The sequence below is a fragment of the Apium graveolens genome, chromosome 5 (genome assembly GCF_009905375.1).
Source record: "Apium graveolens cultivar Ventura chromosome 5, ASM990537v1, whole genome shotgun sequence".
NCBI classification, from domain to species: domain Eukaryota; kingdom Viridiplantae; phylum Streptophyta; class Magnoliopsida; order Apiales; family Apiaceae; genus Apium; species Apium graveolens.
The window spans coordinates 181,473,660-181,488,629 of NC_133651.1; positions in this window are offsets into that span (position 1 = coordinate 181,473,660).

The following is a 14,970-nucleotide window of genomic DNA, read 5'->3' on the forward strand; positions in this document are numbered from 1 at the left end:
ACTCGATGGATAATAAATCATCATCCGTCGGGACTATATTGAGTCATCCATCGGGACTATAATTCTTATCCGTCGAGTACTACATTTTTTCACTAAGTAAAATCTACTAAGGTGTTTTGTTAATAAAATCATCAAGTTCACAACATATCCACAACACCAAACCTTCACTAAAATTCAAGCTCAAATCTGCTGGGAGAAAGCCTAAGAAAGTCAAGCCTGCAAAGGAAGTGGAAGTCATTGAAAGGGCCATCTGTAACTGCTTTAAGGAATCTGACTTTCTACCTTTAAATTGGTGCACCTCAGATGAATACCATTTCTAACATCCAGCTGAGGAAATTGTTAAAATCTGGGTTGTATCCCTGAGAGAAGTTAGAGTGTATTTTAAGGATGGTACATTCACTCTTCTAGACAAAAAGTTAATAGATTCTTTGGCTCCTGCAGAAATTAAGAGAGTGTCAAGTTTGTTAAAAGGCAAGGACACTGTTATAAGGACATGGAGATCATCTCTGGCTGAATGGTTGATTGAAAGGGAAGAAACAAAGAAAAGATATAAGGCTAAAGCTGAAGAAAGAAGAAGGAGACATGATGAAGAAATAGATATGTTTATAAAAAGATCAGAAGAGTTGAAAGCAAAAGGAATGAGAAGAATTTTTAAAGATGGTAGATTTCTAAACATCAGAGCTGGTGGACACTCAAGATTCAGCTTAGATTTTCTGGACCAGGGTTACTCTAAGGCAGCAAGACAAAAACTTATGGAAGCTCTAAGTGGAACACTTATCATAGAAGAACTTGAAATTCTTGATCACTTGAAGGATAAACTTAGAGAAGAAGCAGATGTAAAAACTATTTTTACCTGACTCTTGTAATTATGGAACCTGGTGAATCTTATGTTATACAAGCTGTAATTCTATCAAGCTTTATGTGTTAATTTTATCCTCCATCAATTTTAAACTTAGGGTTAGTCTTGTTAACAGGCATAAATTTGTGTTAAGCAATCTTCTCACAAATTGGGGGAGATTGTTATAAAAGACATGCCTGTACTTTAACAAGACTAAGACAATTTTTCAACCCAAAGTAAGTTGTATTGTTATCTAAATTTGTATTTTGTACTTGTAACACTTAGAGTATGTAAAAATGCAAAGGAGCAGACTGGAGTCTTTTTCCTAAAACAGTATCAAGCCTAAGGATTCTATCTGGAAGAAGATCAAGAAGATCATGCCTCAGAAGAATTTTGAAGAAGCTTGGAGTTGCATAAATCTGTTTGGAGAAAAATACTTTAAGTCAAGATCTCTACAAGTCATAGATTTAATATTATAGAGAAGTCATTCGAGAACTCCTGAATGGCTTATCGAGAAGTCATTCAAGTTACAGAGAGTACCGACGGATGAGGAACATCGATTGAGATAGTAGTTTGGCTAGCTGACGGATGACTGCTGTTAGGCACATCCATCGGGATACAATCACTACTCGACGGATGAGCAATATCCACCGGGATAGAAGAAATGAATGAATTCAGAGTGGAGAAGTCAGGAAAGCTATTAGAGAACTCAGGAAGATATCGACAAGAAAAATTGAAGAACTGAAGATTGGAGATATGGACAAGTCATTCCTTCACTAGAGAACTCAGAGTTATCGACAAGTGTACATTCAGTAGAGAACTCTGAGTTATCGATAAGTCAAAGTGAAGATGTGAATACTAGAGATTTCGAAAAGCTGAAGACCTCTACAAGCCAAACTCAATATGGAGTGCTAGAGATCTCGATAAGCCTATGTACTTATCGAGATGTCAAGTGTTCTATTAATTTAAACTGGAGATCTCGAGGTACAATCTCAAAGTACAGAATTGCATATCAATTCAATATCCAAGATAAACAATCAATAAACAATCCAATAGCTGGATTGACAAGTCTACAAAAAGCAGCTCGAAGAGTGTGAAAGATCAATGGCAAAGATTAACTGACAGAGGAAGATTAAAGTGAACACGGGATGCTAAAGATATGCTAAGCCAGAAAGGGAAGATTTGCTTTTCTATAAATAGAAATGACAAGTGAGAGTTTAGAAAAGCTAATAGCATGTTTATTATCCACTGTGTAAACCAGCAGTTAACTAAGTTATAAAGTTAACACTGGTCCTTTAGTTAGAAGTAACAATTTAGATAAAAATTCTTGTAACACTCTCAAGAAGAAGCTGAGCTCTTTAACATCAAAGAGCTTATAAATTTTATAGCAAAACAGTCTTAATTTTAATATAAAATTAAGTGAGTTTTGAATATCTGTGTTCTTTAGTTTCTGCAAGTCTAAATTCTGCATGAACACTTTTCTATACAAGATTTAATTTACTTTGTTCAACCATTAACTTTCAAGAAAATCCTAAAATCAGAAAAACACATTCACCACCCCCCTGTGTGTGTGATTCATTACTCAACATCTTGTTTCGTACTTTCTTTATTATTTGTTTATAAAGACTACGTTTATTATACCATGCTTTCATCGGAACCCACGTTGATGATGAGTCCGATTATGGGCTAATCGTTATCGTGGGGTTCTAGCGGATTTATTTGTGGATTTCTTTAGTTGATTTGTTTCGATGCCTTGGTGTGTGATGATTGTATGATAACCTAGTTTTGGTTGTGCTTATTCGTCTTAAGAGTGTCGCGAACTTATAAGATAGCGTGTTAATTCTTAATGAAGCGAAAGTGAATTTAAGGGTTTAGAACTTGCCATGCTAGCATAAGTTCATGTGTTATTATTATGCATGATTCGTAGGTAATTTTAACCATCTTACTTGCCCTATGTAATCACGATAGATAACTTGTGCATTAAGCCATTATGTTGTCAAATTCTATAGACATATAGGGTCTCAATATAATTGGTGTCTATTCAGCTTCTATCTCTTTTGTGGATGTCTGGTAGTATGGTATTCGTACAACGAAAGTTGGCGTTTATCAGTTTCGTGTTATCTGATTAGTGTCATCTCCATTACATGCTAAGGTTAAGAACAAAAAGGCTAATGAATGAAGTAGTTAATGAAGTTAGAATCCCATGTTTGTGTCATATATTATTCAACTCTCTTTAATCTCTTAGTTAATGTTCTCTAGTATAATTCTCAATAGTTAATCGTAATATAATCAAAACCTAAATTGTTATTCGTCTTAGCATTGGATAATAACCATATCATTGTTGCATAAGTGTATAAATCACATAGTTAATTTAACCAGTCTCTGTGGGAACGAACTAGCAATAATTTTATATTACTTGCATGAATTATTAGTGCGTGCTTAGCGATTAACAATTGTTCAGACTGATGATGCACTTTGTATCTCGACGGATGAAGCTGATTATCTACCGACGGATGATGCATTATGCAACTCGACTGATGTTGAATTTTGTGCATCATTGGAGATAGTCTTTTCTGCATTATCCTTAGCCACTGTTTCTTGATCACTATCATCATCACTTTCTTCACAAATCATCTCCATAATGTCAAATTTGAGGCTCTCATAGAAATATCCATCTTGCAGTCCTTCAATCTTTTTATCATCAAACACAACATGTACAGATTTCATAACAAAGTTGGTTCTTAGATTGTAGACTCTATATGCTTTTCCAACAGCAGATCCAACATAAATTCCTTAATCTGCTTTGGCATCAAACTTTCCATGTTGATCAGTTTGATTCCTTAAGATAAAGCATTTACAACCAAAGACATATCGAAAGTTTAATGTTGGCTTCCTATTCTTGAACAATTGGTAGGATGTCATGTATTTTTCTTGACTGACCAAAGAAATATTCTGAGTGTAGCATGCAGTATTCACCGAAGGGTTTTTAGCACAGAAACGCAGCGAAAACGTAAATTTAATCTTAAAAAAAATGAAACCTTCCGCAGGATCCATGCAAAAAAATAATATTTAATTCGTAGTTCAGTGTGTTTACCTTAAGAAGCTTTACGTTAATGGAAAGATGGAGGTCTTTAATAGCGATCCAAGAACGATGAACAGAGATCCTTAGCAGCTGCTCCTCAAGTGTGAAACACTCCACCGGTATCCGCCAAGAAAATGATGTAATGAAGGAGGAGGAGAAGGAGAGAATTAGAGTTTTGTAAATCTTTTTGGTTGAGGCAAAAATAGGGTTTATAATACTATATTTATAGGCAAAATTTTCAGCTGAAAATTTTCCCATAAAATATTATTATTATTAACCCTTTATTATTCTCACTAATAATTAAAACACCTTTTAATTATTAATCCTTTTTCTAAACTCTTTAAAAATAATTCTCTCACTAGATTTAATTTCCAAAAATTAAATTCTTAATTAATAATATTAAGAACCTTTTTTTAATTAATTTATAATCAATTAAATCTCATTTAATCAATTATTAAATTTGCCAATTAATTATTTATTTCATAAATAAATAATTATCATCCATTATTAATTAATTCCTCCACCATTAAATCATTCTCTTTTATGGTGTGTCCCTGTAGGTTCAATATTAAGCCGGTAGTAGAAATAAATAATAATAAAACTATTTTATCATTATTTATATAAATTCTCTAATTCATTAAATATGATTAATTAATCAATCATATTTATTCTACATCGTGAGGGATACTTCTCAGGATATCGTGACTATCCGGATAATACGAATTCACTACTTAGAATACCAAGAACCTATTCAGTGAGTAGTTACCATACAATTAATTCCTTCTACCCTGCAATGTCACGATTAAATACAAGGCATGGAACTTGTGTCAAGCCTATCTTATTTAATCACTTGCTTTCCCGTTCACTATTCTTAGTTTTATTTAATGTAAATTAGAAACTCCTTTCTAATTTCATTCACTCTGGCCAGAGATTCCTGAACTAATATAAGTGGATCAACATTTAACATTCTCTTCCTACACTGGAAGGGGTAGATCCTTTATTGATCATACACTATCTTCGTGTACAAATTCCTATACCCAGTAGAGCCCTAATAATTGTCCCTTGAGACTAAGAACTAAACCAAAGCATAGCTCAGTGTACACAAGATGACTATGATGATCTCAAGTCTAAGGATATTTGTACAACTATCACTATGTGAACAACTGCTGACACGTGAGTGAACTCCATCAGTTGTTCAGCTGTGTGAGTCATGTTCAGTGAACTTATTCTATAATAAGCACCTACATACTAGCTATAGTGTCACCACACAAATGTCTATGAGAACAGACATTCTTCATAATGAAGCAAGCATAGTATGTACCGATCTTTGCGGATTATTAATTACCAGTTAGTAATCCTACGACCAGGAACTATTTAAGTTTAGAGTTATCATCTTTTAGGTCTCATTATTATGATATCATCACAATCCATAAAAAGCTTTACTCTAAACTGTGGTATATCGTATTTAAACATTTAAATAGATAGAGCCCGTAATAAAAACAAAACAAGCCTTTTATTAATATCAATGAAATCAAAATAGATTATATAAAAGTTATTCCTAAATCCTCATACATGATTGGACTTAGGACATATCTCTTTCAATCTCCCACTTGTACTAAAGCCAATCACTCTAATATCTAATACCTATCTTGTCTTTATAACGATCAAAGTGACTCTGAGAAAGTGGCTTTGTGAGTGGGTCTGCTACGTTGTTATGTGTGTCAACTCTCTCGACGTTGACATCTCCTCTTTCAACAATCTGAATTGCACCACCATTCAGAGTAAACACGTACCCTGACATGGATTTGCTATCACTTTCTGATTGAAAACTAGAGTCAGTATAACCCTCTATTTTCAACTCAGATTCACCACCAAAAACAAGAAAAATGTCCTGAGTCCTTCGCAAGTACTTAAGGATGTTTTTCACTGCTTTCCAGTGGTCTTCACCTGGATTGGACTGATATCTGCTCGTCACACTAAATGAATAAGCAACATCAGGCCTTGTACACAACATCGCGTACATTATAGATCCTATTGCTAAAGCATAAGGAATCTTACTCATACGCTCTCTTTCCTCAGGTGTCTTAGAAGATATTTTTTCGGAAAGGGACACTCCATGGCTCATCGGTATGAGACCTCTTTTGATGAAAAATTTGTTTGGACCGAGAAATATAAAGAAATTTTCCAAGAATTGAAGATGAGGTTAGTGATAGCTCCAGTGCTAGCATTGCCAGATGAAACGGGAAACTTCGTGATCTACAATGATGCTTCTCTAAAGGGTTTAGGCTGTGTGTTGATGTAACATGATAAAGTTATTTCTTACGCATCTAGATAGTTAAAACATCATGAGTAGAAGTATACAGTTCATAAATTGGAGTTGGAAGCAATAGTGTTCGCGTTGAAGCTGTGGAGACATTATTTGTATGGAGAAAAATGTGAGATTTACATGGACCATAAGAGTTTAAAGTACATATTCACTCAGAAGGATCTAAATATGAGGCAAAGGAAATAGTTGGAACTGATTAAATACTATGATTATGTTAGATATATTTGTGATGTCATGTCTAAAAATGATTTGTGTTTAGTTTTCAGATCTTGACTAACAGGACAAATCAGGACTTAACTGGAAATCAGTACTTATACTGAAGTCAGAACTTAAGTTATCATAACTTAAGATATCAAAAGATATTCATCAGAAGATAATATCAGGAAGGGACACTCCATGCTAAACCTTTCAAGCACTTTCTGGATGTATGTACCCTGGGTAAGACCTATCATTCTTCTAGATCTATCACTATAGATCTTCATACCGAGAATGTAGGATGCTTCTCCCAAGTCCTTCATGGTGAAGATCTTTGATAGCCATACTTTGACTGATTGTAACATCGGTATATCATTTCCTATAAGAAGTATGTCACACATACAATACAAGAAATGTTACCGCGCTCCCACTAACCTTCTTGTAGACACATGGTTCATCTATATTTTTGATAAAACCAAACTCTTTGATTGTCTCATCAAAATGGATGTTCCATCTACGAGAAGCTTGCCTTAAACCATATATGGTTTGCAGCAGCTTACACACTAGGTGTTCATTTCCCTTGGAAAGAAAACCCTCTGGCTGTGTCATATACACTTCCTCCTCAAGTTCCCCATTGAGGAAGGCCGTTTTCACATCCATTTTCCAGATCTCATAGTCGTAGAAAGCAGCAATCGCAAGCAAAATCCGAATTGATTTTAACAGGGCTACAGGTGAAAAAGTTTCATCAAAGTCAATCCCTTGCCTTTGTTTGAATCCTTTTGCCATGAGCCTGGCCTTATAGGTCTCCACCTGGCCATCTGCTCCAATCTTTCTTTTGTATACCCACTTTCACCCAATAGGCTTAACACCTTCAGGCGCCTCAACCAGAGTCCATACTTGGTTGGTATACATAGATTCCATTTCGGATTTCATGGCACTATGCCATTTCTCTGAGTCAACACTACTCATAGCCTCATTATAGGTCACAGGGTTGTCATCATCAATGATTGACAACTCATTGTCATTCTCAATGACAAGGCCATAATACCTCTCAGGTTGGCGAGACACTCTCCCTGTCCTACGAATGGGCTGTTCCACAGAAGGTTGTTCAGTCTGAACAGGTGTTTCCACTTGATCCGTAGTAGTTTGTGCTTCTTGAACTTCATCAAGTTCAATTTTGCTCCCACTGTTTCCTTCAAGGATAAACTCCTTTTCCAAGAAGGTAGCATGTCTGAAGACAAACACCCGATGATCGGTGTAAAAGTAATACCCCAAAGTCTCTTTAGGATATCCCACAAAATTACATTTTACGGATCGAGATTCCAGCTTATCTAGGTCAACTTTCTTGACATAAGCTGGACATCCCCAAATCTTAACGTGTTTAAGACTCAGTTTCCTTTCTTTCCATATCTCATATGGTATTTGAGGAACAGATTTGGAAGGCACCTTATTCAGTAAATATGCTGAGGTTTCCAATGCATAACCCCATAGGAATACTGGAAGATTCGCATAGCTCATCATGTACCGAACCATGTCTAACAAAGTTCGATTTCTCCTTTCAGATACCCCATTTAACTGTGGAGTATATGGATGAGTCCACTGGGAGACTATACCATTTTCTTTGAGATAATCTAGAAACTCTCCATTGAAGTAATTACCACCTCGATCTGATCGAAGAGTTATAATACTGTGTTTGGTTTGTTTCTCCACTTCATGTTTATATTCTTTGAACTTTTCAAAGGCTTCAGACTTGTGTTTCATCAAATACACATATCTGAATCTAGATCTATCATCTATGAAAGTAATGAAGTACGAAAATCCACCCATGGCTTGCGTAGACATTGGTCCACATACATCTGTGTGTACCAATCCTAGCAAATCTGCAGCCCTCTCTCCATGTCCACTAAATGGAGATTTGGTCATTATACCCAATAGACAAGACTCGCATGTAGGATATGATTAAAAATCAAAGGGGTCAAGTAACCCTTCCTTATGCAATGTCCGCAATCTATTTTCACTAATATGACCTAACCTACAGTGCCATAAATAGGTCAGATTTTCATCATCTCGTTTTCTTTTATTAGTTTGTTCAATCTGAAGTAAATCATGCTCTACGTCACATACATACAGACCATTATTTAAAATGCCACGTCCAAAAAGAACATTATCTCTAAGGATAGAACATTCATTATTCTTAATAATAAATGAAAAACCATCCACATCCAACATAGGAATAGAAACAATATTCCTCACAATAGAGGGAACGTAATAACAATTATTCAAAATAATAGTCTTGCCCGTAGGCATATGTAAACTAAATGATCCTACAGATATGGCCGCAACCCTTGCTCAATTGCCCATACATAGAATCACCTCATCTTTTTCAAGAGTCCTACTTCCCTTTAGTCCTTGCAACGAATTGCAAATATGAGAACCACAGGCGGTATCTAATACCCAAGTAGAAATTTGACCTAGTGACATATTAACTTCGATCATGAACATGCCTGAATCAGAAGCGGTAGTCTAACTACCCTTCTTCTTCTTCAATTCTACAAGGTAAACCTTGCAGTTCCTCTTCCAGTGCCCCAACTTGTTACAGTGAAAACAAACAGCTAAATTAGGACCAGTTAACTTATGAGCATCTAGTATGCTCCGGAGTGATAGTGCAGAAGACATGACGAATATAGTAAATCTATAAATGATAAACACATAACAACACTTAGCAAATATTCAATTTTATTTCAAAACACTATATGAATCGGGTCTTTATTCATAAGTGTCTCCCACTAGTTTATCTAATTTTTTCAACCCCCTAAGTAAAAATTAAGCATTCAAAATGCTAGTAGGAATAGGGATCCTACATTCCATCACACAACCTCGGCTGTGGCACGAAACGTCATGTGATGTTCAATAGGCAGACAACTCTTGTCAATTACATCTTATGTTATTCCCTAATATAAGTTTAGCCTCTTGAATAATTGAGTCACGGCTGTGGCACGACAAACTCAATATTCTAAGTCAAGTCTAACCCAACATTTCGTACAATTGAATAAGTCTCCAACGGCCCACGGCTGTAGCACGTACCGGCCTTTAGATTCTAATTCAATGTACATATCTCTATGTAATAGACAAGTATTTATTATTTCGAAATCAAAGCCCTCGGCTGTAGAATGAAACGACAATGATTTAAAAATAAGAACCACTTTCTACCATGTTGGAAGGCTATGACCGACACAAGCCCGTTGTGTCATTGGCCAATTACTACTTGATATTTTATAATTTTAGAGGGATTATATTACGTTACAATCATAATCATATTATAAAGAGATTCTTCCTTTTAAATTAAATATTTCAAATCAATAATCGATAATTAGATGATTCCCAGATCGGGTGGAGCATTGTCAAGAGGCATCACTTAATAACCCTTTCTTACAGATAGAAATCTGTTGTTGACAGAATCATCCTTTCTCTCAATATTGAAAATTCATATTCAATTACGTGTTTCATAAACACAAGAATCTCATGATCGTATTCATAATATTTATTGTTAAGGTAAGAAACGGTTCCTATTCTAGATTTTCTAAAGCACGCTTTATATTGATTTAAGTTCACCTAAATCTATCATTGCATGATAAACATAGGCATATATCTCATATATAAAATTAAATAAACAAGTAAATGTAAAGTGCAATAAAGTAAATGTGTTTGGTTATGGCCCCATCCTATGTGATTTTTATCAAGCTCATGATAAAGATCAAGGTCAATCTAATATGGTGATGGAAATAAATAGAACTACTTATTACATAAGTCTTCTTCTTTGTTTAGACTTCTTGTATGCCTCGTCTTCTTCTTTGTATCACCTCCATTGGATAGCCTTCTTGAGTCTTCAATTACATTACATGATTGAAAGTAAAACTAATCTAATGAACTTACAAGAATAACTCGAGTTACATTCGAGATTTATGATTACAAAGATTGACGACATGCAAGTCGTATTTAAAACCAAAACCATTACACTAAGGTCGAAAGGCCATAACCATCCACCATGCTCATACAACACATAAAAGCATGTTAAAACACATAATTTGATCTTAACATATCATATTATCCATGATCTAATCATAAAAAGAAAATATGACAAAAATCAGAAAAATCAGAATCAAATCAAAAAAAAAAGAATCACTGTTTATGGGCGGTAAACGACGTCAAACGCCTTACAGACGAGTCGTTGATAGCTATAGCTATCAGTTTTGTTCAGACGCTCGTTTACCTATGGAATAGGGTATTCGTTTGCGTAAATCGGACACCAGACCCAGATTTCAGCAAATCTTCAGCAGCCAATTCAGAATCCGTATCTAATATGATTCTCATAATTAGAACAAACATAAATCATGTATATATCAGTATATACATATATAGATTACATAATCATCTTATGATTATACAACTCACATAAATATCATATATTCAAAACCATACATATATAAGCATATTATATCAACATCAAATCATGGAGAATCACGTACATGCTCATATATCGAAAACAGTTAAACACAAACGAATTCAAAACTTTTCGCAAGTAGCTCTGATGCCATTGAAGGGTTTTTAGCACATAAACGCAGCGAAAACGTAAATTTAATCTTAAAAAAATGAAACCCTCCGCAGGATCCATGCGAAAAAATAATATTTAATTCGTAGTTCAGTGTGTTTACCATAAGAAGCTTTACGTTAATGGAAAGATGGAGGTCTTTAATAGCGATCCAAGAATGATGAACGGAGATCCTTAGCAGCTGCTCCTCAAGTGTGAAGCACTCCACCGGTATCCACCAAGAAAATGATGTAATGAAGGAGGAGGAAATGGAGAGAATTAGGGTTTTGTAAATCTTTTTGGTTGAGGCAAAAATAGGGTTTATAATACTATATTTATAGGCAAAATTTTCAGCTAAAAATTTTCCCATAAAATATTATTATTATTAACCCTTTATTATTCTCACTAATAATTAAAATACCTTTTAATTATTAATCATTTTTCTAAACTCTTTAAAAATAATTCTCTCACTTGATTTAATTTCCAAAAATTAAATTCTTAATTAACAATATTAAGAACCTTTTCTTAATTAATTTATAATCAATTAAATCTCATTTAATGAATTATTAAATTTTCCAATTAATTATTTATTTCATAAATAAATAATTATCAGCCATTATTAATTAATTCCTCCACCATTAAATCATTCTCTTTTATGGTGTGACCCTGTATGTTCAATATTAAGCTGGTAGTAGAAATAAATAATAATAAAACTATTTTATCATTATTTATATAAATTTTCTAATTCATTAAATATGATTAATTAATTAATCATATTTATTCTACATCGTGAGGGATACTTCTCAGCATATCGCGACTATCCGGATAATACGAATTCACTGCTTAGAATACCAAGAACCTATTCAGTGAGTAGTTACCGTACAATTAATTCCTTCTACCCTGTAATGTCACGATTAAATACAAGGCATGGAACTTGTGTCAAGCCTATCTTATTTAATCACTTGCTTTCCCATTCACTATGCTTAGTTCTATTTAATGTAAATTAGAAACTCCTTTCTAATTTCATTCACTCTGGCCAGAGATTCCTGAACTAACATAAGTGGATCAGCATTGAACATTCTCTTCCTACACTGGAAGGGGTAGATCCTTTATTGATCATACACTATCTTCGTGTACAAATTCTTATACCCAGTAGAGCCCTTATAATTGTCCCTTGAGACTAAGAACTAAACCAAAGCATAGTTCAGTGTACACAAGATGACTATGATGATCTCAAGTCTAAGGATACTTGTACAACTATCACTATGTGAACAACTACTGACACGTGAGTGAACTCCATCAGTTGTTCAGCTGTGTGAGTCATGTTCAGTGAACTTATTCTATAATAAGCACCTACATACTAGCTATAGTGTCACCACACAAATGTCTATGAGAACAGACATCCTTCATAATGAAGCAAGCATAGTATGTACCGATCTTTGCGGATTATTAATTACCAGTTAGTAATCCTACAACCAGAAACTATTTAAGTTTAGGGTTATCATCTTTTAGGTCTCATTATTATGATATCATCACAATCCATAAAAAGCTTTACTCTAAACTGTGGTATATCGTATTTAAACATTTAAATAGATAGAGCCCGTAATAAAAACAAAACAAGCCTTTTATTAATATCAATGAAATTAAAACAGATTATATAAAAGTTATTCCTAAATCCTCATACATGATTGGACTTAGGACATATCTCTTTCAATCTCCCACTTGTACTAAAGCCAATCATTCTAATATCTAATACCCATCTTGTCTTTATGATGATCAAAGTGACTCTGAGAAAGTGGCTTTGTGAGTGGGTCTGCTACGTTGTTATGTGTGTCAACTCTCTCGACGTTGACATCTCCTCTTTCAACAATCTGAATTGCACCACCATTCAGAGTAAACACGTACCCTGACATGGATTTGCTATCACTTTCTGATTGAAAACTAGAGTCAGTATAACCCTCTATTTTCAACTCAGATTCACCACCAAAAACAAGAAAAATGTCCTGAGTCCTTCGCAAGTACTTAAGGATGTTTTTCACTGCTTTCCAGTGGTCTTCACCTGGATTGGACTGATATCTGCTCGTCACACTAATTGAATAAGCAACATCAGGCCTTGTACACAATATCGCGTATATGATAGATCCTATTGCTGAAGCATAAGGAATCTTACTCATACGCTCTCTTTCCTCAGGTGTCTTAGGAGATATTTTTTCGGAAAGGGACACTCCATGGCTCATCGGTATGAGACCTCTTTTGGAGTTTTCCATGCTAAACCTTTTAAGCACTTTCTGGATGTTCTTGCACCTTCAATAAGAGATCTGTTTTTCCTTTCCACTACTCCATTTTGTTGTGGAGTTCTAGCTGCATAAAACTCATGCATAATCCCATTCTCTTCACAAAATAGTCTCATCACAGAATTCTTAAACTCAGTTCCATTGTCACTCATGATTCTTCTTACTTTGAAGTGAGGATGATTGTTGACTTGCCTTATGTGATTGATGATGATTTCACTAGCTTCATCTTTGGATTTTAGAAAAAAATTCCAAGAGAACTTTGAGAAATCATCTACAATTACTAGGCAATATCTTTTCCTAGAGATGGACAACACATTGACTGGTCCAAACAAATCCATGTGTAACAATTGCAAAGGTTTTTCAATTATTGAATCAAGCTTCTTTTTGAATGATGCTTTAATCTGCTTTCTTTTCTGGCAGGCATCACATAATCCATCATTTGTAAACTCCACTTGAGGAATGCCTCTAACCAATTCTTTCTTGACTAGCTCATTCATGGTCTTGAAATTTAGATGGGACAGCTTCTTGTGCCATAGCCAAATTTCATCTTCACTTGCTTTACTGAGAAGACAAGTTACAGATTTTGCATTTGTTAAGTTGAAGTCAGCTAGATACACATTGCCTTTTCTCACTCCAGTGAGAACCGCTTTGTTGCTCTTCTTGTTAATCACAACACAGGCTTCTGAATTGAAAGTGACTGAGTTGCCCTTATCACAGAGCTGGCTGATACTCAACAGATTATGCTTGAGTCCATCCATTAAGGCAACCTCTTCAATGATGACATTATCCTTTGAAATTAAGCCATATCCCACAGTATAACCCTTGCTGTCATCTCCAAAAGTGATACTTGGGCCAGCTCTTTCCTTGAACTCAGTGAGCAGGGTAGAATCTCCAGTCATGTGCCTTGAGCACCCACTATCCAAATACCAAAGATTCTTTCTGTTTTCCTGTACACATCAAAATCAAATCAAGTTGATTTTGGTATCTAAGTTTCCTTGGGTCCTGCCTTGTTAGCCTTTTTCTTTGGTTTCTTAGGTTTGATCTCATTTGACTTTGGTATATCAGATTCATCCTTTGTCATTTGAGTTGGACCTTTGAAACCATTCATTGAAGTAATATTATCATGCACATTTATTTTGATTAACATAAAAAGGCATGTTTTGTGCAAACATGTTATTCCGGTAAGGCATGCTAAATGACATTTGAGGCATACTAAATGCAGCATAATAAGGATTAGGTACAAATGGCATGTTAGCATATTGTGCATTCAAATTTTGTGCAGGCATAACATTAACAGGCATTGTAGGCATGCTGGGAAATAAAGGAGGTGCAGACATAGGAGTAGGCATAGCAAGTTTGCAATTAACAGACAAATGATTAACACTAACACAGTTAACACAGATTTTTATTGGAGCATATTTATCAGGTGTGTAGTTGTTATATTTGTTAATTCCTACCTTCCCATTTCTGTTGTTTTTCCTTTTTCATTCTGCTTTAACCTCAATCTTATCTAATCTGTCATTCAATTGCTTGATAGACAGATGACCAACATTAACTCTCTTTTCTTTTCTCACTTGACTTGATTCTCCTGGAACAAAGTTTTTAGAAATTGATCCATATTTATCATTCAACTTAGATAGCTTAGCT